This window comes from Rutidosis leptorrhynchoides, chromosome 8 (genome assembly GCF_046630445.1).
Source record: "Rutidosis leptorrhynchoides isolate AG116_Rl617_1_P2 chromosome 8, CSIRO_AGI_Rlap_v1, whole genome shotgun sequence".
Lineage (NCBI taxonomy): Eukaryota > Viridiplantae > Streptophyta > Magnoliopsida > Asterales > Asteraceae > Rutidosis > Rutidosis leptorrhynchoides.
In genome coordinates, this window is record NC_092340.1 from 323,973,338 (window position 1) to 323,997,407 (window position 24,070).

The window sequence follows — 24,070 nt, forward strand, 5'->3', positions numbered from 1 at the left end:
AGGTGTTTTCAAGAATCATGAAAGGTTTGAACGCAGATTGTAATCGTCAAGATACAGATGAGGTTTAAGATGAGATCAAGTGGCAAACTTGAAGATATGTTTAGTTTCATATGTTATAATCAATATTTTAATTCATCTTAATTATCCAATGTCGACAGTCCATATTTGATAGTCCACAATTAACAGTCCGATAATACATATTCCGAATTAATTAATACGTATCGGGACCCGTGTACATGTCTCAGACTCGATCACAACTCAAAGTATATATATTATTATAGAATCAACCCCAACCCTGTATAGAGAACTTGATCATTACTGCATATAGAGTGTCTATGGCGATTCCAAATAATATATATAGATGCATCGATATGATATGTCAAAACCTTGTATACGTGTCCCGATATTTAAAGTGCGTAAAATAAATAACAGGAATTAAATAACGATAACTAAAGTGCGTAAAGTAAATAACAGAAATTAGATGACAATAAATAAAATTGCGGGAATGTAAATTGCGATAATTAAATTGCAATAAATAAAATGCGATAAATAGAATGTAATCAGTTAGCTAGGAACAGTTAGCTGGAACAGTTAGCATGGTTTCTTAACAAAATTCCATATTGTTAATTAGTCTGTTTCTAATCAATTTTTATTGTGTCCATTATTTCTTCATTATGCCACTTGTTGGATTCTGGTAAGTAAAAATCCAAATATGAAATTGAATTTGAATGAAAATGGTTATTCCGTGGTAAACGGATTCGTATATCGATAGATGTAGGTAGGATGGTAATCGATCGTTGAATCAGATTCGAAGACTGTACAATGTAACTTATTAAAATTAATGTGAAATCTTAAATATTTCTCGGGTATTACCTACCCGTTAAAATATTTTTACCATTAACAGTTTGTACGAAAGAATTTTTAATCACAATCTTTATGAAAATATATTTACATATATATTTTCTTCAGATGTAATTATGGATTTAATGAGTCAATGTGATATTAAACTCATCAGATTTACGATTAGAACTATGATACATAATCTCTAAAACATTAGAGTTTACATAATCGTCATGTCGAACGAAGATAAATGATGTAGAATGATTTGTGGAACGATAATTATACTCGAGGTACAGAATGAGATGTTGAGGCATGGATTGTTGAAACTTGGGTTGTTGGTGGTACTGGTGCCATTGGTGCTAAGGCTGGTGATGTTACTGGTGTTGGTGATACTGTTGATGATTGCAAATTGTATACCGTGCTCTCTAAAGTTAATACTCGAGCTCGGAGTTCTCTAACTTCTTCTACTAACCAGAGTTGTTTATCAATGTGAGGTAGAGGTCGGATATCTTCTCTAGTTCCATTAATGGTAGTTTCAAGACGAAAAATTCTTGCAAATAGGGTATAAACGGTATTGCGAACGGGTTCGCCGATGAGCGGGTCAAGTACTCCAAGGTTAGGTGGTAGATTTGATTCATGATATGGAGTACCTTCTTCCTTTCTCCATAGGGTGAGTATGTCGCGAACCCATCCCCATTTTCTCCAGTAATCACGGTAGTTGATTGGTTGGTGTGCTCCTGTCACGCTGTCTTCGGAGTCAGAGGAACTTGGTCGATTCGTAGAGGCCATCTTAAACGATCTCAGGAAAGATTTTTAGTATGAAGAGTTTAGTGGCATCAATTGATAGTTAGATGGTATTCTCAATGCATAATTTGCATAGATATATATAGTACCAGGATCCCTTAAATTAAGGAGAAATTTACGAGAGATATCAGGCAAGGTCTACAGTAACAGATACACTAAGATATGAATTGTCAGATACGCTAAGATATGAATTTTGTCTATACACTATTCATGCAGTCAATGCACTAAAATGTGTCTAGACTAAGAATAATGAGTAGGAAATTTCCTAAGGATGATAAGCAGATGTTTTCCGATAAAAATGATAAGCAAAACTTTTGACATGCAGACACGGTCGAAGTCCAGACTCACTAATGCATCCTAACGACTATCAGTTAGGCACGCTAATGCAAGACCTGGTTCGCTAAGACCACCGCTCTGATACCAACTGTAGAGACCCGTCCTAATCCATCCGGATGAAGTCCATATCGATTACAAACGATTCACAACAGTTGATTACATCGCGAGGTAATTGACCTCTATATGATAAATTTTACATGCATTGCATTCGTTTTTAAAAGACAAACTTTCGTTACATCGACAGTTGACAGGCATGTAAAGCATTTCATAATATATCCAAATATAATTGACTTAATAATAATCTTGATGAACTCAACGACTCGAATGCAACATCTTTTGAAATATGTCATGAATGACTCCAAGTAATATCTCTAATATGAGCAAATGCACAGCGGAAGATTTCTTTCGTACCTGAGAATAAACATGCTTTAAAGTGTAAACCAAAAGGTTGGTGAGTTCATTAGTTTATCATAAAGAATCATTTCATAATTTTAATAGACCACAAGATTTCATACTTCCATTTCTCATAATCATACGTCCCATGCATAGAGACAAAAATATCATTCATATGGATTGAACACCTGGTAACCGACATTCACAATATGCATATAAGAATATCCCCATCATTCCGGGATCCTCCTTCGGACATGATATAAATTTCGAAGTACTAAAGCATCCGGTACTTTGGATGGGGCTTGTTGGGCCCGATAGATCTATCTTTAGAGTTCGCGTCAATTAGGGTGTCTGTTCCCTAATTCTTAGATTACCAGACTTAATAAAAAGGGGCATATTCAGTTTCGATCATTCAACCATAGAACGTAATTTCGATTACTTGTGTCTATTTTGTAAAACAGTTATAAAAGTTGCGCATGTATTCTCAGCCCAAAAATATAAAGGGTAAAAAGGTAAATGAAACTCACAATACTGTATTTTGTAGTAAAAATACATATGACGACATTGAACAATGCAGGGTTGGCTTCGGATTCACGAACCTATATCAAGTATTAACACATTATAGTATAAATCAATTAAGTTTATATATTTGTTATGTATTAATTATTCTTATAATATATTATGATACTTATTTGATATTTAATTAATGTTATATCAATAATATTAGTTGAAACATAATTTTATGTAATATTAGTATATTTTATGTAATAATATATTTACATATATATCTTTTGTTTTGTAAAATTAATAATTGTAGAAATACCTAAGGATAATAATAATAATATTAATAATAATAATAATTTTTAAAAGTATAAAACTACCTTAGGAGTCAGTTTTAAAAAAATTGCACCAAGCCGGGCTCGAACCCGAGACCTCTCGTTCACTCATCAACACCCTTAACCATTCCTCCATTTCAGTTTTTCTGATTTATAATACAAACCCAAATACTTATCTATTACATGTTTCAACCCACTTCATCTTCTTCACCAAAATCTAAACAATCAAACAACTTCATTCTTAATAGTCAATCATCAAAATGGTTTTAGGACTTCTAAACAAATATGAAACAAAAAATAAAAATGTGTTCATGATATAAAAAAAATGAGAAAAAAAAAACAAAAAAATCCTACTGCTTGCCCGTAGCCAAGAAAAAAAAAATTTGTTTTCAATTTTGAGTTCGTTTTGGACAATCTTTACAGCATGAAACATGTTTCAAATCATTCCTAAAAACTATTGAAATCGTCAATTGAACTTAAAACATTAAAACAAGCTCTAATTTCTCCAAGAACAAAACAGTTGACTTTTGACAATTTAACTTTGACTCGCAAATTCGAATTCGTTATCAAGAATTGGAACTTGAGATTTTGCAGGAAGTTTAAGTAAATGATTCCTAACAACTCTACATTTTTAGTTTTTGAAATTTGTTTCGAATTCACGTTAGTGTATATCACTGTGAAGAACTCAAGAACTCAAAAATTGATTTTTAGATTAAGAGTGTTATAGGTTATGATTACAACATGAATTGTGTTGTAAATCATTCCTATAATCTTTATGGATCATCAAATTAACTGGAGATATCAAAACAAACTTGAATTTGATTCAAGAACACTTAGTTGACTTTGAAAACCAAAACTTTGACTCTCAAATTAGAAATTAATAGAAAGAATTGAGGATTGAAAACTTACAAATAATTTAGATAGACGATTCCTAACATGACTGCATTATTACATTTTGAAAATTTGTTCTAAATCAAAATATGGTGAAAAAGATGAATGTACCGAGTGTCGAGCTTATTTTCTGGGTTTTCTTTGTTTTCAACTCAAATTGCAGTTTGTAACTTATATAGAGTGATTAGGTACATGATTTAACAGTTAAATTGATTTCCAATTGATTTGTGAAGTAGACTTGTAACAAACTGGAGACATGAAGTACGTAAATTATTTTCATGTGAAGAAAAAGAAAAAAAAATTGATAGTTACTTCTAACATAATGGGATTCCCTATTTTGATTTTTAATAAATATTAATAGTAAATACCCTAATAATATTAATAATAATTCTAATAAAATAACTAAATAATATCATAAAAATGATAATAAATAAAAATAAGAATTCGTTTAAATCATAAATAAATTTTAATCTTAATTATCTTGTACATTATTTTACATTTTCAATTCAAATGATTATTTTGTATTTTATTAATACAACTTAATATGCACTCTTATATTTATACATGTATATATATTTACATATTTATTTACACACAATTGTTCGTGAATCGTTGAAAATAGTCACAGGTTAAATGAATCTATATAAATAGTTCAAACATTTCGAGACTCAACATTACAGGCTTTGCTTATTGTGTTGGAACATATAAAGATTAAGTTTTAATTTGGTCGGAAATTTCCGGGTCGTTACGCGAATGATGTTATGAACATCATTACTACCTTAAGTTCCTTGGATAAACCTACTGGAAAAGAGAAAAATGGATCTAGCTTCAACGGATCCTTGGATGGCTCGAAGTTCTTGAAGCAGAATCATGACACGAAAACAAGTTCAAGTAAGATCATCACTTGAAATAAGATTGTTATAGTTATAGAAATTGAACTAAAGTTTGAATATGATTATTACCTTGTATTAGTATGATAACCTACTGTAAGAAACAAAGATTTCTTGAGGTTGGATGATCACCTTACAAGATTGGAAGTGAGCTAGCAAACTTGAAAGTATTCTTGATTTTATGTAACTAGAACTTGTAGAATATATGAAGAACACTTAGAACTTGAAGATAGAACTTGAGAGAGATCAATTAGATGAAGAAAATTGAAGAATGAAAGTGTTTGTAGGTGTTTTTGGTTGTTGGTGTATGGATTAGATATAAAGGATATGTAATTTTGTTTTCATGTAAATAAGTCATGAATGATTACTCATATTTTTGTAATTTTATGAGATATTTCATGCTAGTTGCCAAATGATGGTTCCCACATGTGTTAGGTGACTCACATGAGCTGCTAAGAGCTGATCATTGGAGTGTATATACCAATAGTACATACATCTAAAAGCCTTGTATTGTACGAGTACGAATACGGGTGCATACGAGTAGAATTGTTGATGAAACTGAACGAGGATGTAATTGTAAGCATTTTTGTTAAGTAGAAGTATTTTGATAAGTGTTTTGAAGTCTTTCAAAAGTGTATAAATACATATTAAAACACTACATGTATATACATTTTAACTGAGTCGTTAAGTCATCGTTAATCGTTACATGTAAGTGTTGTTTTGAAACCTTTAGGTTAACGATCTTGTTAAATGTTGTTAACCCAATGTTTATAATATCAAATGAGATTTTAAATTATTATATTATCATGATATTATCATGTATGAATATCTCTTAATATGATATATATACATTAAATGTATTTACAACGATAATCGTTACATATATGTCTCGTTTAAAAATCATTAAGTTAGTAGTCTTGTTTTTACATATGTAGTTCATTGTTAATATACTTAATGATATGTTTACTTATCATAGTATCATGTTAACTATATATATATCCATATATATGTCATCATATAGTTTTTACAAGTTTTAACGTTCGTGAATCACCGGTCAACTTGGGTGGTCAATTGTCTATATGAAACATATTTCAATTAATCAAGTCTTAACAAGTTTGATTGCTTAACATGTTGGAAACATTTAATCATGTAAATATCAATCTCAATTAATATATATAAACATGGAAAAGTTCGGGTCACTACAGTACCTACCCGTTAAATAGATTTCGTCCCGAAATTTTAAGCTGTTGAAGGTGTTGACGAATCTTCTGGAAATAGATGCGGGTATTTCTTCTTCATCTGATCTTCACGCTCCCAGGTGAACTCGGGTCCTCTACGAGCATTCCATCGAACCTTAACAATTGGTATCTTGTTTTGCTTAAGTCTTTTAACCTCACGATCCATTATTTCGACGGGTTCTTCGATGAATTAAAGTTTTTCGTTGATTTGGATTTCATCTAATGGAATAGTGAGATCTTCTTTAGCAAAACATTTCTTCAAATTCGAGACGTGGAAAGTGTTATGTACAGCTGCGAGTTGTTGAGGTAACTCAAGTCGGTAAGCTACTGGTCTGACACGATCAATAATCTTGAATGGTCCAATATACCTTGGATTTAATTTCCCTCGTTTACCAAATCGAACAACGCCTTTCCAAGGTGCAACTTTAAGCATGACCATCTCTCCAATTTCAAATTCTATATCTTTTCTTTTAATGTCAGCGTAGCTCTTTTGTCGACTTTGGGCGGTTTTCAACCGTTGTTGAATTTGGATGATCTTCTCGGTAGTTTCTTGTATAATCTCTGGACCCGTAATCTGTCTATCCCCCACTTCACTCCAACAAATCGGAGACCTGCACTTTCTACCATAAAGTGCTTCAAACGGCGCCATCTCAATGCTTGAATGGTAGCTGTTGTTGTAGGAAAATTCTGCTAACGGTAGATGTCGATCCCAACTGTTTCCGAAATCAATAACACATGCTCGTAGCATGTCTTCAAGCATTTGTATCGTCCTTTCACTCTGCCCATCAGTTTGTGGATGATAGGCAGTACTCATGTCTAGACGAGTTCCTAATGCTTGCTGTAATGTCTGCCAGAATCTTGAAATAAATCTGCCATCCCTATCAGAGATAATAGAGATTGGTATTCCATGTCTGGAGACGACTTCCTTCAAATACAGTCGTGCTAACTTCTCCATCTTGTCATCTTCTCTTATTGGCAGGAAATGTGCTGATTTGGTGAGAAGATCAACTATTACCCAAATAGTATCAAAACCACTTGCAATCCTTGGCAATTTAGTGATGAAATCCATGGTAATGTTTTCCCATTTCCATTCTGGGATTTCGGGTTGTTGAAGTAGACCTGATGGTTTCTGATGCTCAGCTTTGACCTTAGAACACATCAAACATTCTCCTACGTATTTAGCAACATCGGCTTTCATACCCAGCCACCAAAAATGTGTCTTGAGATCCTTGTACATCTTCCCCGTTCCAGGATGTATTGAGTATCTGGTTTTATGAGCTTCTCTAAGTACCATTTCTCTCATATCTCCAAATTTTGGTACCCAAATCCTTTCAGCCCTATACCGGGTTCCGTCTTCTCGAATATTAAGATGCTTCTCCGATCCTTTGGGTATTTCATCCTTTAAATTTCCCTCTTTTAAAACTCCTTGTTGCGCCTCCTTTATTTGAGTAGTAAGGTTATTATAAATCATTATATTCATAGATTTTACTCGAATGGGTTCTCTGTCCTTCCTGCTCAAGGCATCGGCTACCACATTTGCCTTCCCCGGGTGGTAATGAATCTCAAAGTCGTAATCATTCAATAATTCAATCCACCTACGCTGCCTCATATTCAGTTGTTTCTGATTAAATATGTGTTGAAGACTTTTGTGGTCGGTATATATAATACTTTTGACCCCATATAAGTAGTGCCTCCAAGTCTTTAATGCAAAAACAACCGCGCCTAATTCCAAATCATGCGTCGTATAATTTTGTTCGTGAATCTTCAATTGTCTAGACGCATAAGCAATCACCTTCGTTCGTTACATTAATGCACAACCGAGACCTTGCATTGATGCGTCACAATAAATCACAAAATCATCATTCCCTTCAGACAATGACAATATAGGTGCCGTAGTTAGCTTTTTCTTCAATAACTGAAACGCTTTCTCTTTTTCATCATTCCATTCAAATTTCTTCCCTTTATGCGTTAATGCAGTCAAGGGTTTTGCTATTCTGGAAAAGTCTTGGATGAACCTTCTGTAGTAACCAGCTAGTCCTAAAAACTGGCGTATGTGTTTTGGAGTTTTCGGGGTTTCCCACTTTTCAACAGTTTCTATCTTTGCCGGATCCACCTTAATACCTTATTTGTTCACTATGTGACCGAGGAATTGAACTTCTTCCAACCAAAATGCACACTTTGAAAACTTAGCGCACAATTCTTCCTTCCTCAATACTTCTAACACCTTTCTCAAATGTTCACCGTGTTCTTAGTCATTCTTTGAGTAAATAAGTATGTCATCAATGAAAATAATGACAAACTTGTCAAGGTATGGTCCACACACTCGGTTCATAAGGTCCATGAACATAGCTGGTGCATTAGTTAAACCAAACGGCATGACCATAAACTCGTAATGACCGTAACATGTTCTGAAAGCAGTCTTTGGAATATCATCTTCTTTCACCCGCATTTGATGATACCCGGAACGTAAGTCAGTCTTTGAATAAACAGACGAGCCTTGTAGTTGATCAAATAAGTCGTCGATTCTCGGTACTGGGTAGCGGTTCTTGATGGTAAGTTTGTTCAACTCTCGGTAGTCGATACACAACCTGAATGTACCATCTTTCTTCTTGACAAACAAAACAGGAGCTCCCCACGATGATGTGCTTGGTCGAATGAAACCACGCTCTAAAAGTTCTTGTAATTGGCTTTGCAGTTCTTTCATCTCACTGGGTGCGAGTCTGTAAGGAGCACGAGCTATTGGTGCAGCTCCTGGTACAAGATCTATTTGAAATTCAACGGATCGATGTGGGGGTAATCCCGGTAATTCTTTCGGAAATACATCGGGAAATTCTTTTGCAATGGGAACATCATTGATGCTCTTTTCTTCAGTTTGTACTTTCTCGACGTGTGCTAGAACAGCATAGCAACCTTTTCTTATTAGTTTTTGTGCCTTCAAATTACTAATAAGATGTAGCTTCGTGTTGCCCTTTTCTCCGTACACCATTAAGGGTTTTCCTTTTTCTCGTATAATGCGAATTGCATTTTTGTAACAAACGATCTCTGCTTTTACTTCTTTCAACCAGTCCATACCGATTATCATATCAAAACTCCCTAACTCTACTGGTATCAAATCAATCTTAAATGTTTCGCTATCCAGTTTAATTTCTCGATTCCGACATATATTATCTGCTGAAATTAATTTACCATTTGCTAATTCGAGTAAAAATTTACTATCCAAAGGCGTCAATGGACAACTTAATTTAGCACAAAAAACTCTATTCATATAGCTTCTATCCGCACCCGAATCAAATAAAACGTAAGCAGATTTATTGTCAATAAGAAACGTACCCGTAACAAGCTCCGGGTCTTCCTGTGCCTCTGCCGCATTAATATTGAAAACTCTTCCGCGGCCTTGTCCATTCGTGTTCTCCTGGTTCGGGCAATTTCTAATAATGTGGCCCAGTTTTCCACATTTATAACAAACGACATTGGCATAACTTGCTCCGACACTACTTGCTCCGCCATTACTCGTTCCGACACCATTTGTTCCTTTTGTTCTATTAACCCCTGGTCCGTAGACCTCACACTTCGCCGCGCTATGACCATTTCTTTTACACTTGTTGCAAAATTTGGTGCAGAACCCCGAGTGATACTTTTCACACCTTTGGCATAGCTGCTTCTGATTGTTGTTGTTGTTGCGGTTATTATTGTTGTTGGGATGATTGTTGTAGTTGCTGTTGTTGTTGTTGTTGTTGTTGTTGTTGGGCCATTTGTTGTAGTTGCGATTGATGTTGCGATTGTTGGGATAATTGTTGCGATTATTGTTGTAATTGCTGTTGTTGTTGTATTGGTGATTCTTATCACCGTTTTCCTCCCACTTTCTTTTGACTTGCTTCACATTGGCCTCTTCAGCAGTCTGTTCTTTAATTCTTTCTTCAATCTGGTTCACTAGTTTGTGAGCCATTCTACATGCCTGTTGTATGGAGGCGGACTCGTGTGAACTTATATCTTCTTGGATTCTTTCCGGTAATCCTTTCACAAACGCGTCGATCTTCTCTTCCTCATCTTCGAATGCTCCCGGACACAATAGGCACAATTCTGTGAATCGTCTTTCGTACGTGGTAATATCAAATCCTTGGATTCGTAACCCTCTAAGTTCTGTCTTGAGCTTATTGACCTCGGTTATGGGACGGTACTTCTCGTTCATCAAGTGCTTGAATGCTGACCACGGTAGTGCGTACGCATCGTCTTGTCCCACTTGCTCTAGATAGGTATTCCACCATGTTAACGCAGAACCTGTGAAGGTATGCGTAGCGTACTTCACTTTGTCCTCTTCAGTACACTTACTTATGGCAAACACCGATTCGACCTTCTCGGTCCACCGTTTCAATCCGATCGGTCCTTCGGTTCCATCAAATTCTAAAGGTTTGCAGGCAGTGAATTCTTTGTAGGTGCATCCTACACGATTTCCTGTACTGCTAGATCCAAGGTTATTGTTGGTATGTAGCGCAGCCTGTACTACGGCTATGTTTGAAGCTAGAAAAGTACGGAATTCCTCTTCATTCATATTCACGGTGTGTCGAGTAGTCGGTGCCATTTCCTTCAAAATAGTCAAATGGAACAAGTTAATCATACAGAATATTAAGAGTAGTTAATAGTATTTCGTAGCATAATATGAACTCATTTATAAAAGCTTTTTCTTCATATTAGCGTTTTATAAGTTTAAATTCGGGTAGTACCTACCCGTTAAGTTCATACTTAGTAGCTAATATACAATTCAACTACTACAATTCTATATGAAAAACTGATTATAATAATATTTCGCGTTCAAACTTTTACACAATATTTTACAAACTTACAATACCGCTTATTTTACATATAGCATGAAATATAGCACACAATAAATTTGATACAAGATGGTTGTGAAGATAATTCTAGCTAGTACACAAGTCGTTCAGCAAAGGCAATAAAGACACGTAATTCATACGTCCAGAAACAAGTAATGCATTCTGGTTTTACTAGGATTACTTCCCATCCTTGCTCTTGTGGAACATAACTGTTATGGCCGTTGATAAGACAGCGTGTTGTAACGTCGTCAAAGGGACGAGGGTTACGTAATGTCCAACAGTCCTGTAACAATCTAAAAACCTCATTTCTTACCCCAATTACCGACTCCGTCACTTGTGGGAACGTTTTGTTTAATAGTTGTAGCCTGATGTTCTTGTTCTCACTTTGGTGAGAAGCGAACATTACTAATCCGTAAGCATAACATGCTTCTTTATGTTGCATGTTAGCCGTTTTTTCTAAATCACGAAGTTCAATATTCGGATATATTGAGTCAAAATAATTTCTTAACCCATTGCGTAAAATAGCATTTGGGTTCCCCGCAATATATGCGTCAAAGTAAACACATCGTAACTTATGGATTTCCCAATGTGATATCCCCCATCTTTCGAACGAAAGCCTTTTATAAACCAAGGCATTCTTGGAACGTTCTTCGAATGTCTTACAAACTGATCTCGCCTTAAATAGTTGTGCCGAAGAATTCTGGCCGACTCTAGACAAGATTTCATCAATCATGTCTCCGGGTAGGTCTCTTAAAATATTGGGTTGTCTATCCATTTTGTGTTTTTATATACTGTAAAATAGACAAGAGTTAGATTCATAAAAAAAATACTTATTAATACAAGTAATTTTTATATATATCATAAAGCATAAGCACACTATATTACATATATTACACCACACGAATACAACTATCTTATTCCGACTCGCTTGTTTCTTCTTCTTCAGTTTTGGTTCGTTTTGCCAAGTTTCTAGGGATCTATGATGTTCCCCTAATACGAGCCGTCGTTTTCCACATTGGTTTAGAAAAACCTGGTGGTTTAGAGGTTCCCGGGTCATTGTTACAACTTAAGGACTTCGGAGGTTGACGATACATATAAAGTTCATCGGGGTTGGAATTAGATTTCTCTATTTTTATGCCCTTTCCCTTATTATTTTCTTTTGCCTTTTTAAATTCAGTTGGGGTAATTTCTATAACATCATCGGAATTCTCGTCGGAATCCGATTCATCGGAGAATTGGTAATCCTCCCAATATTTTGCTTCCTTGGCGGAAACACCATTGACCATAATTAACCTTGGTCGGTTGGTTGAGGATTTTCTTTTACTTAACCGTTTTATTATTTCCCCCACCGGTTCTATTTCTTCATCTGGTTCCGATTCTTCTTCCGGTTCTGATTCTTCTTCCGGTTCCGACTCTTCTTCCGGTTCCTCTTCGGGAACTTGTGAATCAGTCCACGAATCATTCCAATTTACATTTGACTCTTCATTATTATTAGGTGAGTCAATGGGACTTGTTCTAGAGGTAGACATCTATCACATAATATCAAACGCGTTAAGAGATTAATATATCACATAATATTCACATGTTAAAAATATATAGTTTCCAACAAAATTTGTTAAGCAATCATTTTTCAAGTAAACACGGTCGAAGTCCAGACTCACTAATACATCCTAACAAACTCGATAAGACACTCTAATGCAAAATTCTGGTTCTCTAAGACCAACGCTCGGATACCAACTGAAATGTCCCGTTCTTATTGAATAAAAACGTTCCATATTAATTGATTTCGTTGCGAGATTTTGACCTCTATATGAGACGTTTTTCAAAGACTGCATTCATTTTAAAACAAACCATAACCTTTATTTCATCAATAAAGGTTTAAAAAGCTTTATGTAGATTATCAAATAATGATAATCTAAAATATCCTGTTTACACACGACCATTACATAATGGTTTACAATACAAATATGTTACAACAAAATAAGTTTCTTGAATGTAGTTTTTACATAATATCATACAAGCATGGAGTCCAAATCTCGTCCTTATTTAAGTATGCGACAGCGGAAGCTCTTAATAATCACCTGAGAATAAACATGCTTAAAACATCAACAAAAATGTTGGTGAGTTATAGGTTTAACCTATATATATCAAATCATAATAATAGACCACAAGATTTCATATTTCAATACACATCCCATACATAGAGATAAAAATCATTCATATGGTGAACACCTGGTAACCGACATTAACAAGATGCATATATAAGAATATCCCCATCATTCGGGGACACCCTTCGGATATGATATAAATTTCAAAGTACTAAAGCATCCGGTACTTTGGATGGGGTTTGTTAGGCTCAATAGATCTATCTTTAGGATTCGCGTCAATTAGGGTGTCTGTTCCCTAATTCTTAGATTACCAGACTTAATAAAAAGGGGCATATTCGATTTCGATAATTCAACCATAGAATGTAGTTTCACGTACTTGTGTCTATTTTGTAAATCATTTATAAAACCCGCATGTATTCTCATCCCAAAAATATTAGATTTTAAAAGTGGGACTATAACTCACTTTCACAGATTTTTACTTCGTCGGGAAGTAAGACTTGGCCACTGGTTAATTCACGAACCTATAACAATATATACATATATATCAAAGTATGTTCAAAATATATTTACAACACTTTTAATATATTTTGATGTTTTAAGTTTATTAAGTCAACTGTCCTCGTTAGTAACCTACAACTAGTTGTCCACAGTTAGATGTACAGAAATAAATCGATAAATATTATCTTGAATCAATCCACGACCCAATGTATACGTATCTCAGTATTGATCACAACTCAAACTATATATATTTTGGAATCAACCTCAACCCTGTATAGCTAACTCCAACATTCACATATAGAGTGTCTATGGTTGTTCCGAAATATATATAGATGTGTCGACATGATAGGTCGAAACATTGTATACGTGTCTATGGTATCTCAAGATTACATAATATACAATACAAGTTGATTAAGTTATGGTTGGAATAGATTTGTTACCAATTTTCACGTAGCTAAAATGAGAAAAATTATCCAATCTTGTTTTACCCATAACTTCTTCATTTTAAATCCGTTTTGAGTGAATCAAATTGCTATGGTTTCATATTGAACTCTATTTTATGAATCTAAACAGAAAAAGTATAGGTTTTATAGTCGAAAAAATAAGTTACAAGTCATTTTTATAAAGGTAGTCATTTCAGTCGAAAGAACGACGTCTAGATGACCATTTTAGAAAACATACTTCCACTTTGAGTTTAACCATAATCTTTGGATATAGTTTCATGTTCATAATATCAATCATTTTCTCAGAATAACAACTTTTAAATCAAATTTTATCATAGTTTTTAATTAACTAACCCAAAACAGCCCGCGGTGTTACTACGACGGCGTAAATCCGGTTTTACGGTGTTTTTCGTGTTTTCAGGTTTTAAATCATTAAGTTAGCATATCATATAGATATAGAACATGTGTTTAGTTGATTTTAAAAGTCAATTTAGAAGGATTAACTTTTGTTTGCGAACAAGTTTAGAATTAACTAAACTATGTTCTAGTGATTACAAGTTTAAACCTTCGAATAAGATAGCTTTATATGTATGAATCGAATGATGTTATGAACATCATTACTACCTTAAGTTCCTTGGATAAACCTACTGGAAAAGAGAAAAATAGATCTAGCTTCAACGGATCCTTGGATGGCTCGAAGTTCTTGAAGCAGAATCATGACACAAAAACAAGTTCAAGTAAGATCATCACTTGAAATAAGATTGTTATAGTTATAGAAATTGAACCAAAGTTTGAATATGATAATTACCTTGTATTAGAATGATAACCTACTGTAAAAAACAAAGATTTCTTGAGGTTGGATGATCACCTTACAAGATTGGAAGTGAGCTAGCAAACTTGAAAGTATTCTTGATTTTATGTAACTAGAACTTGTAGAATATATGAAGAACACTTAGAACTTGAAGATAGAACTTGAGAGAGATCAATTAGATGAAGAAAATTGAAGAATGAAAGTGTTTGTAGGTGTTTTTGGTCGTTGGTGTATGGATTAGATATAAAGGATATGTAATTTTGTTTTCATGTAAATAAGTCATGAATGATTACTCATATTTTTGTAATTTTATGAGATATTTCATGCTAGTTGTCAAATGATGGTTCCCACATGTGTTAGGTGACTCACATGGGCTGCTAAGAGCTGATCATTGGAGTGTATATACCAATAGTACATACATCTAAAAGCTGTGTATTGTACGAGTACGAATACGGGTGCATACGAGTAGAATTGTTGATGAAACTGAACGAGGATGTAATTGTAAGCATTTTTGTTAAGTAGAAGTATTTTGATAAGTGTATTGAAGTCTTTCAAAAGTGTATAAATACATATTAAAACACTACATGTATATACATTTTAACTGAGTCGTTAAGTCATCGTTAGTCGTTACCTGTAAGTGTTGTTTTGAAACCTTTAGTTTAACGATCTTGTTAAATGTTGTTAACCCAATGTTTATAATATCAAATGAGATTTTAAATTATTATATTATCATGATATTATCATGTATGAATATCTCTTAATATGATATATATACATTAAATGTCTTTACAACGATAATCGTTACATATATGTCTCGTTTAAAAATCATTAAGTTAGTAGTCTTGTTTTTACATATGTAGTTCATTGTTAATATACTTAATGATATGTTTACTTATCATAGTATCATGTTAACTATATATATATATATATATATATATATATATATATATATATATATATATATATATATATATATATATCCATATATATGTCATCATATAGTTTTTACAAGTTTTAACGTTCGTGAATCACCGGTCAACTTGAGTGGTCAATTGTCTATATGAAACATATTTCAATTAATCGAGTCTTAACAAGTTTGATTGCTTAACATGTTGGAAACATTTAATCATGTAAATATCAATCTCAATTAATATATATAAACATGGAAAAGTTCGGGTCACTACACTTAACACCTCGACACTACACCTTTCACGCTACAACAAATAGATACATTATATACATACGCATATAATTATTCCACTCACCTTAACAATTAGATGACGATTTCAACCTCCACAAGCTTCAAAGCAAAGTACCTAATATAATAAGTACTTGATCAACACACAAGCTAAGTGGACTCAATACTAACACTTACACATGAGCATTTAATGACTTAATGTATTAAATCGCCCATTTATACCAAAACCGCCCAATTAAAGTCAAGACCACCACTAATCACTTAAAAGCTAGTGATTAAGGTCCAACAACACCAACTAATACATAATTAGGGTAATTCATACCCATCTTTCCAAACTAGGTCAATTTATTACCCAAATAACCATTTTAAGACAACACACCCATTTCGGGTCATCCACTAACTAACCAACACCCGTTTACTAAATAACTAGGTGTGTTAGCAATTAACTCACCAATTAGGGTTCATAAACATCATTTAATACTTTGAAATCCTAGACTAGTCACCAATTTGTATTCAAGACTCAATTTTACCGAAGAACACCCAAAATCACCAATAATGGGTTTTGTGTTCATCATTTACTCAAACCCTAACCCTTACACTAAATCAAAGTAAGGAAAATAAAATTAGAACATACCACAACTACCACAACGAAGCTAGAGATAAGATGAACGACTTTAATGCTTGAACTTTAACCCAAAACAAGCTCCTTCCTCTTGGATTTAAGCTTTCTCTCTCAAAAATCACAATCTCTCTCTAGAATTAAAGTTAAAGTGATAAGGTTGTTGATAATGGAGTAATGGTGCTCCACAAACTGACCTATCTGTCTTTAACCCGTCCATAAGTGAATTTACCAAAATGCCCATCAAAATATCTGATTTAAAAAGCTGGAACCCGGCTACAGTAAGGGTGCGCGGCGCGCTCCCTTTAGTGTGCGCGGCGCGCACTAGGCTCAGCTCACTCAGTGACTTCTGTTTAACTGTACAACATCACCCACACTCTATGTAACATATTTACACTGCTGTACAAACTGATTAGGGTCTTACAACTCTCCCCCACTTAGATTGGATCACGTCCTCGTGATTCGCACCAAATACTTGAAGTTAAGCACTCTACCTTGAACATTTCCGTCTCCAATGCGGAATTACACTTGTAGCAATCACTCATCCGGGTTCTCACTTCGTACACTAACGCATCATAATACAACAACCGTACTTCACACTTCCATTCGATCAAAATTCTCACCACTCACTCGGAAATACACCGCGAAAACATCATAATATATCTTTCCAAAAGCCATAGCACTCCATCATTTCACGATATCGGGTAACCAACCCACAAGACCCAATAACTACAACCGTTTGCTCTTACGCCGAGTATCCAAACTCGTACCCTACACTCCACAATCGTCCTAAAAGTAGTACAATCCACCGACAATCATTGTCGTCACGCCTATAAATCGTGGAATATTCGGGAATCATCCCGACACTTTTCGAAAATCTCTCGTATCCCTCTATCGGGAACTTCGCCATACCGTCTCACGTCGCTAACTACCTTCGCAATTAACTCCAAAGTCCAACTTGGGGCTTTTTCGAAGACCATCGAAGCTTTCCTTTCCTAAATGAGCGACACCCGTTCGCTCATCACGTCTACTAGATAGGAACTTTTCCGCATTCTCCGGCGTTGGTCATACTAAATAATCCTTCCAAGGACTCGCTATAGGATATTCGAACCTCGGTCTTTCAAATCATTTAAGTGTCAACGCACGCTAAACATCACACTATACCACCGTTGTAAATTCGAGTTTCTCACCGGTACCCAAAATCAAAGCAATCACATCATCGAGGTCAAAAGTTACACTAGTAGGTATAAGGAGGCACCTGACGTTGTGTTATCCAACTCCGATTACTAACACCGAGTCTCCCAGTCTCGACCCTTACGGGGTCTACTCCTGATGTCACACGTCACCTAACTACACGCGGTCACACAAATCTAACGAACCTAAAGCTCGACACTCATGACTTCCTAGCGGCACCTGCTAGTCACTATCCACCTAGGCCGTATAGCTAGTCTACTTATATTCCATCTCAACACTAAGGAGGCGCTTGGAACACCAAGGCTTACACCTTTCCAACTTGGTCCTAACCATTAACCCGGTTACCTACATACATAAGGATAGTTAACCACCAAGACTCTACTCGCACACGAACGCGATTAACGGAAATGCCTCTAGAACGGCACACCGCGTACACCCCCAAAATCATAAAAGAAAAGAGTGGCCGTCAAGAGCGTACAACACTCGCCACACAATCACAAAACCGCCATTGAAATTGAATCGTCAATTAATCATTAATTCAAAGATTATTCCAATAACTAAATGCACACTTGCACGCATTCCGAAACGTGCAATACACACAACATCCGAAGTCTATAATGATCACTTAGAATACGCGAAGTCGTCACGTATTCTTCCAACTTCTCTAGGCAATCATTCTCTAAGAGTCAACATTAATAACCAAATTGTCACCCGCAATTTACTAAAGTCCACAAGTCCGAGTACAAAGTTTGCTCAATCCCTTATATCGGGAAGAACTTAACCGATCTCGTGCCAAGATATCAATCCCCTAGCGTACCCTTACCAAGTACAATGCTAAAAACCACCAAGTCTCAACCTAATGTCAACAACCCAAAAGATGAAGGCCAAGTAAAATGAATCCTTACGGATAACACCTTCCACCTAACACCCCTCTTAGTACGCATACACGGCTAATACACATCTACCACAAGTATTTGATCAGAACACGGCTATTGTATCACTAGTCACACAACATGGTCCTCATGACCGAACCACCGGCGTATACAACCAGTAGTTTTCAATACTAACAATAAGAAGGTTATTCAATACAAAACTCAAGGTGTACAAAAACGGCTATCGTGATATATCCGTAGTGCGCAAAAACGGCTATTGCAACACTACCAACAATATGTGTGTGAAACACGGCTACCGCACTATTAATACCAATGTGTGAGTAAAACCGACTATTACTCACAACCATGTGCACAAAACGGCTATGTGCACAATTCCTACGGGCAATTAAAATCGTAAATATACAAGTAACGGTTCTTCCCGAGAGCCGCTTGCCATCCATCACAACCAAGGGTGGTAACGAAGAGTTAATCCTTCCGGATATCCCTCATCACCTATCACAAGTCAAACGCGGTCAACAGAGAGATGACCCCAAATAAACACATATCTCTAATTTCCTCGTAGTACACAAAATGGCTATTTTGTAACTACTACCCAAAGTATACGACAATGAGGCATCGTACCCTTTCTCAAATCCCGTTACGCTTCCTCGGTAGGAATATAAATCCTAATAAAGTCGACACAATTTCTTTGATGTAACACTACCAACTTCCCAACGTAGAACCTCGTTCCTAAATCAAATAGTCAAGATTACAAAGTCAAACGATTTCGCCATTTACCGTCGTACACGACCATACTTGGCGTCGGTCCCTCTTCCTGAATTCTCGAGAGCTCAATTAGATAATAATAAATACTAACGTCTACCGTCACCCGATTGCGCCACTAAAGTGATGACACAATGTCCACATAACACGTATCCTTTTAGAACGAAATTACCGCTACCCGCAAGGTAGACTTTTCCAACTATCAAATCCTTTCTACCCGTTACCACTACGAAAGCATCCGGTCAACGATACACACATGCTCTCAAGGGTTTCACCCACTTCACTACAAACGCGAACACGCGCTCACAACCTAACGCCAAAGTTCATTCTCATGGCTTAGTGGATTCCTTTACCCTATCACTATGAAATGCTTGGTTGCACCAAGTCTTACGCCCTCGTCCGTCAATACAAATGTCATCATAGGGTGTTTCCATTAGGAATGTCACCCGCATCAATACTACGTATTACCACTATGCATTCGTCCCCAGGGCGCGTTTCCACGAGTCAACGACTCAGGCGCTACCCTGGTGCACTATCATCAAAACCATCAACAAACCGAATCTTCACCGAGTTCACTTGAGTCTAAAATAGATCTCGAAGCAAAGTTTAAGTCCCTAATACATACACGAATCCATCGGCACAAATAAACAATAATAAGGCATATTTGTACCAAAGACGAAAATACCTGAAACATCATCGTTGGACCTTTGCGCTCCACTGATCATCAGATAGTCACGCTCTAACCTCCTAACCCGATCTACAAATGATTCGGAATACTCCGACTTACGGTGTCCCTTCTTTTGGCAAATAAAGCACTTGATCGTGCTTAAAGGTACACTCGTACAATCCCGTGCAAAATGACCTCGTCCTCCACACCGAATGCACGTAGGCCCATAACCTGTCTTACTCCTCTTCTTCACTTTTTCAACACCTCCGGGCATACTTCTCGGCCTTTTACTAGGAGCACCTCTTGATTCTAACTTTCTCTTACCCAAAGAGTGATCAGCAAATTTTGAAGCATGAGATTCAATCCCCATAGTTGCTCCTTCGTCACCGTCACCTTGAGGTTTAGGAAACCTCTTTTCTAACTCTTCCTTCACGACCTTAGGCACTCGGTCTCGAACCATCTCGGTCACTATTCCCTCGAACGACTCTTGGAGAACTTGCTTAACCTTGTTGGCGAAAATCAAGATATAGCGTTCGAACTCCGCCTCAATCCTTAATGTTAACTCATCCTTCCCCTCATGAATAGGCGCGTCCGTTCCGGTTCCATCTTCCGTCTTCATTCTAAAGAATGCATATAGATTAAACAACGAAACGAAAAGGAACGACATACATATACCACACCGGCCCATCTTGGTTGATACTCGTCGTACATTGCTTGTTTGACACGTCTTGAACCCGTAACAATGGTAGCTAATCATTGTTACGCGAGCACGTCGCATTAACTTGCTAGTACAACGTCTATCTCGCTTGATGATTGCTAAAACAACACAAAACGATTAGTGCAAGGTTAGTTCACATAGACCTAAGCACTAACCAAATCCCCGGTCCGACCCGTCTCCTACAAGTCCCGCAAAAAGCGCATACACATTAAAGTCTAAGTCTAGGCACCTATCTCAAGTCGCCTAAATCCCTTAGACCATGCTCTGATACCACTTGTAACAACCCAACCCGATAACCGACCATAAACAGTCCCAAAAAAAAAAAATTTAAAAGCTGCTGGACAGGGGAGTGCGCAGCGCGCATCCCCTGTAGTGCGCGGCGCGCACAGAGCACTCCAGCTTCTGTCCGAACTGTTTTTAACACACAAAAAGATGGACCACTTCCCGACATTTTTAGACCGAACGCTTTTCACAACAAACTTATATATGTAAAACTAACACGAATCAAACATAAAAATGATGTTTTACAAGCGGGGCCCACACGGCCCAAAATACAAGTTTAATACAAGTTTAGAGTTTCGACCACCAAAAGTTTAAGTTCCAAACTACACAATGAGCATGGCGTTTGGGATTAAACTACCCAACTACCGGTCAAACTCCAAGAGTTACTAAAGCCAAAAGCGTCCCCTAGCATCAAGCGGGATCTCTAGTCCAATACGATGCCCTTACCCTTGTCCAAAAACGAACCTATAAAATGGTAAACAACGAGAGGGTAAGCAAAGCTTAGTGAATGCAATAATTATACGAATACATATATAATTATACCTACTTGCATACACTTACAAAAACCGCAAACATGCTAGCAACACAATTAGCTTATCGTCACATTAACAAGCTATAATCTCCAATAACACAAGCTAGCAACAACCACATAATAATATAACTCGAAATGATATAATATGCTTACAACACAAGTAACCATGGTCGACCAATAGTACAAGGGAACGGCGCTCGCGAAAACGCCATCGGTGTTCATAACATCCATTAGGGCACTTAACACCTCGCACCACTAACCCCTAGGGTGGCACCTTAACACCTCGGCACATCACCCCGAGTGGCATCTTAACACCTCGATGCAACATTCATTATTTTACGGAGTGGTGTCTTAACACCTCGACACTACACTCCTAGGTGGCATCTTAACACCTCGATGCTACACCCGAGTGGCATCATAACACCTCGATGCTACACCCTTCACGTGAAACGTGGTGTCTTAACACCTCGACACTACACCTTTCACGCTACAACAAATAGATACATTATATACATACGCATATAATTATTCCACTCACCTTAACAATTAGATGACGATTTCAACCTCCACAAGCTTCAAAGCAAAGTACCTAATATAATAAGTACTTGATCAACACACAAGCTAAGTGGACTCAATACTAACACTTACACATGAGCATTTAATGACTTAATGTATTAAATCGCCCATTTATACCAAAACCGCCCAATTAAAGTCAAGACCACCACTAATCACTTAAAAGCTAGTGATTAAGGTCCAACAACACCAACTAATACATAATTAGGGTAATTCATACCCATCTTTCCAAACTAGGTCAATTTATTACCCAAATAACCATTTTAAGACAACACACCCATTTCGGGTCATTCACTAACTAACCAACACCCATTTACTAAATAACTAGGTGTGTTAGCAATTAACTCACCAATTAGGGTTCATAAACATCATTTAATACTTTGAAACCCTAGACTAGTCACCAATTTGTATTCAAGACTCAATTTTACCCAAGAACACCCAAAATCACCAATAATGGGTTTTGTGTTCATCATTTACTCAAACCCTAACCCTTACACTAAATCAAAGTAAGGAAAATAAAATTAGAACATACCACAACTACCACAAGGAAGCTAGAGATAAGATGAACGACTTTAATGCTTGAACTTTAACCCAAAACAAGCTCCTTCCTCTTGGATTTAAGCTTTCTCTCTCAAAAATCACAATCTCTCTCTAGAATTAAAGTTAAAGTGATAAGGTTGTTGATAATGGAGTAATGGTGCTCCACAAACTGACCTATATGTCTTTAACCCGTCCATAAGTGAATTTACCAAAATGCCATCAAAATATCTGATTTAAAAAGCTGGAACCCGGCTACAGTAAGGGTGCGCGGCGCGCTCCCTTTAGTGTGCGCGGTGCGCACTAGGCTCAGCTCACTCAGTGACTTCTGTTTAACTGCACAACATCACCCACACTCTATGTAACATATTTACACTGCTGTACAAACTGATTAGGGTCTTACAAGTTCATAGAACATATGTGAAAGTCTTAGAACATACGTGAAAGTCAAACGTGTGTCCCTTAGGGTTTTAGAGCCATGTATTTATAGGCAAGTAATTAGGGTTTGAATAGGATTCTATCCCCATACAACCGTAATCCATTCCATAACCAACTTACGATAGTTAAGGAAACCGAATAAAGGTATGATCCTATCGTTTTACTTGGTGAACAAGGTAAACGTTTGACCTAGTCAGAAAAGGATGCATCCAATGGTACAGGCGCATAAAAAGCGCGGCTATACCATTGTTGTAACATCCTACATTTTTCCGTTAAATTATTTTAACGCCCCTTTTTTTTAGATAATATCTTCTGTTATCTAAATTCGTACCTTTCGTTGACTAACGTTCTAAATATTTCCGTTATTTAGTTATAACATCTTCCGGTTACTCTAGCGTTTTTAAAATATCCGTTCGGTTAATTCACGCACCCGCTTTGAAACTTGAGGGACCGAAGTTGCCAAGTGGGCAAACTAGTTGACTAGGTCAACTAGTCAACCCACTCTTTCCACCACTCAACCTCCTCATCTCTTTCTCTCTTTTCTCTACTTCCATTTTTGGAACTCAAACACCCAAATCATTCATCCATCATCTAAATTCGATCTAGGAGGCTTACAACAAAACAAATTACATATTCGTGATCCTCTCATCATCCTCTACATTTTGGTACCAATTTCATCTCGCTTGGGTAACATTTCTAAAACTTTAGATTTCTCTAATTCGTGTTTTTGACTTGAAATG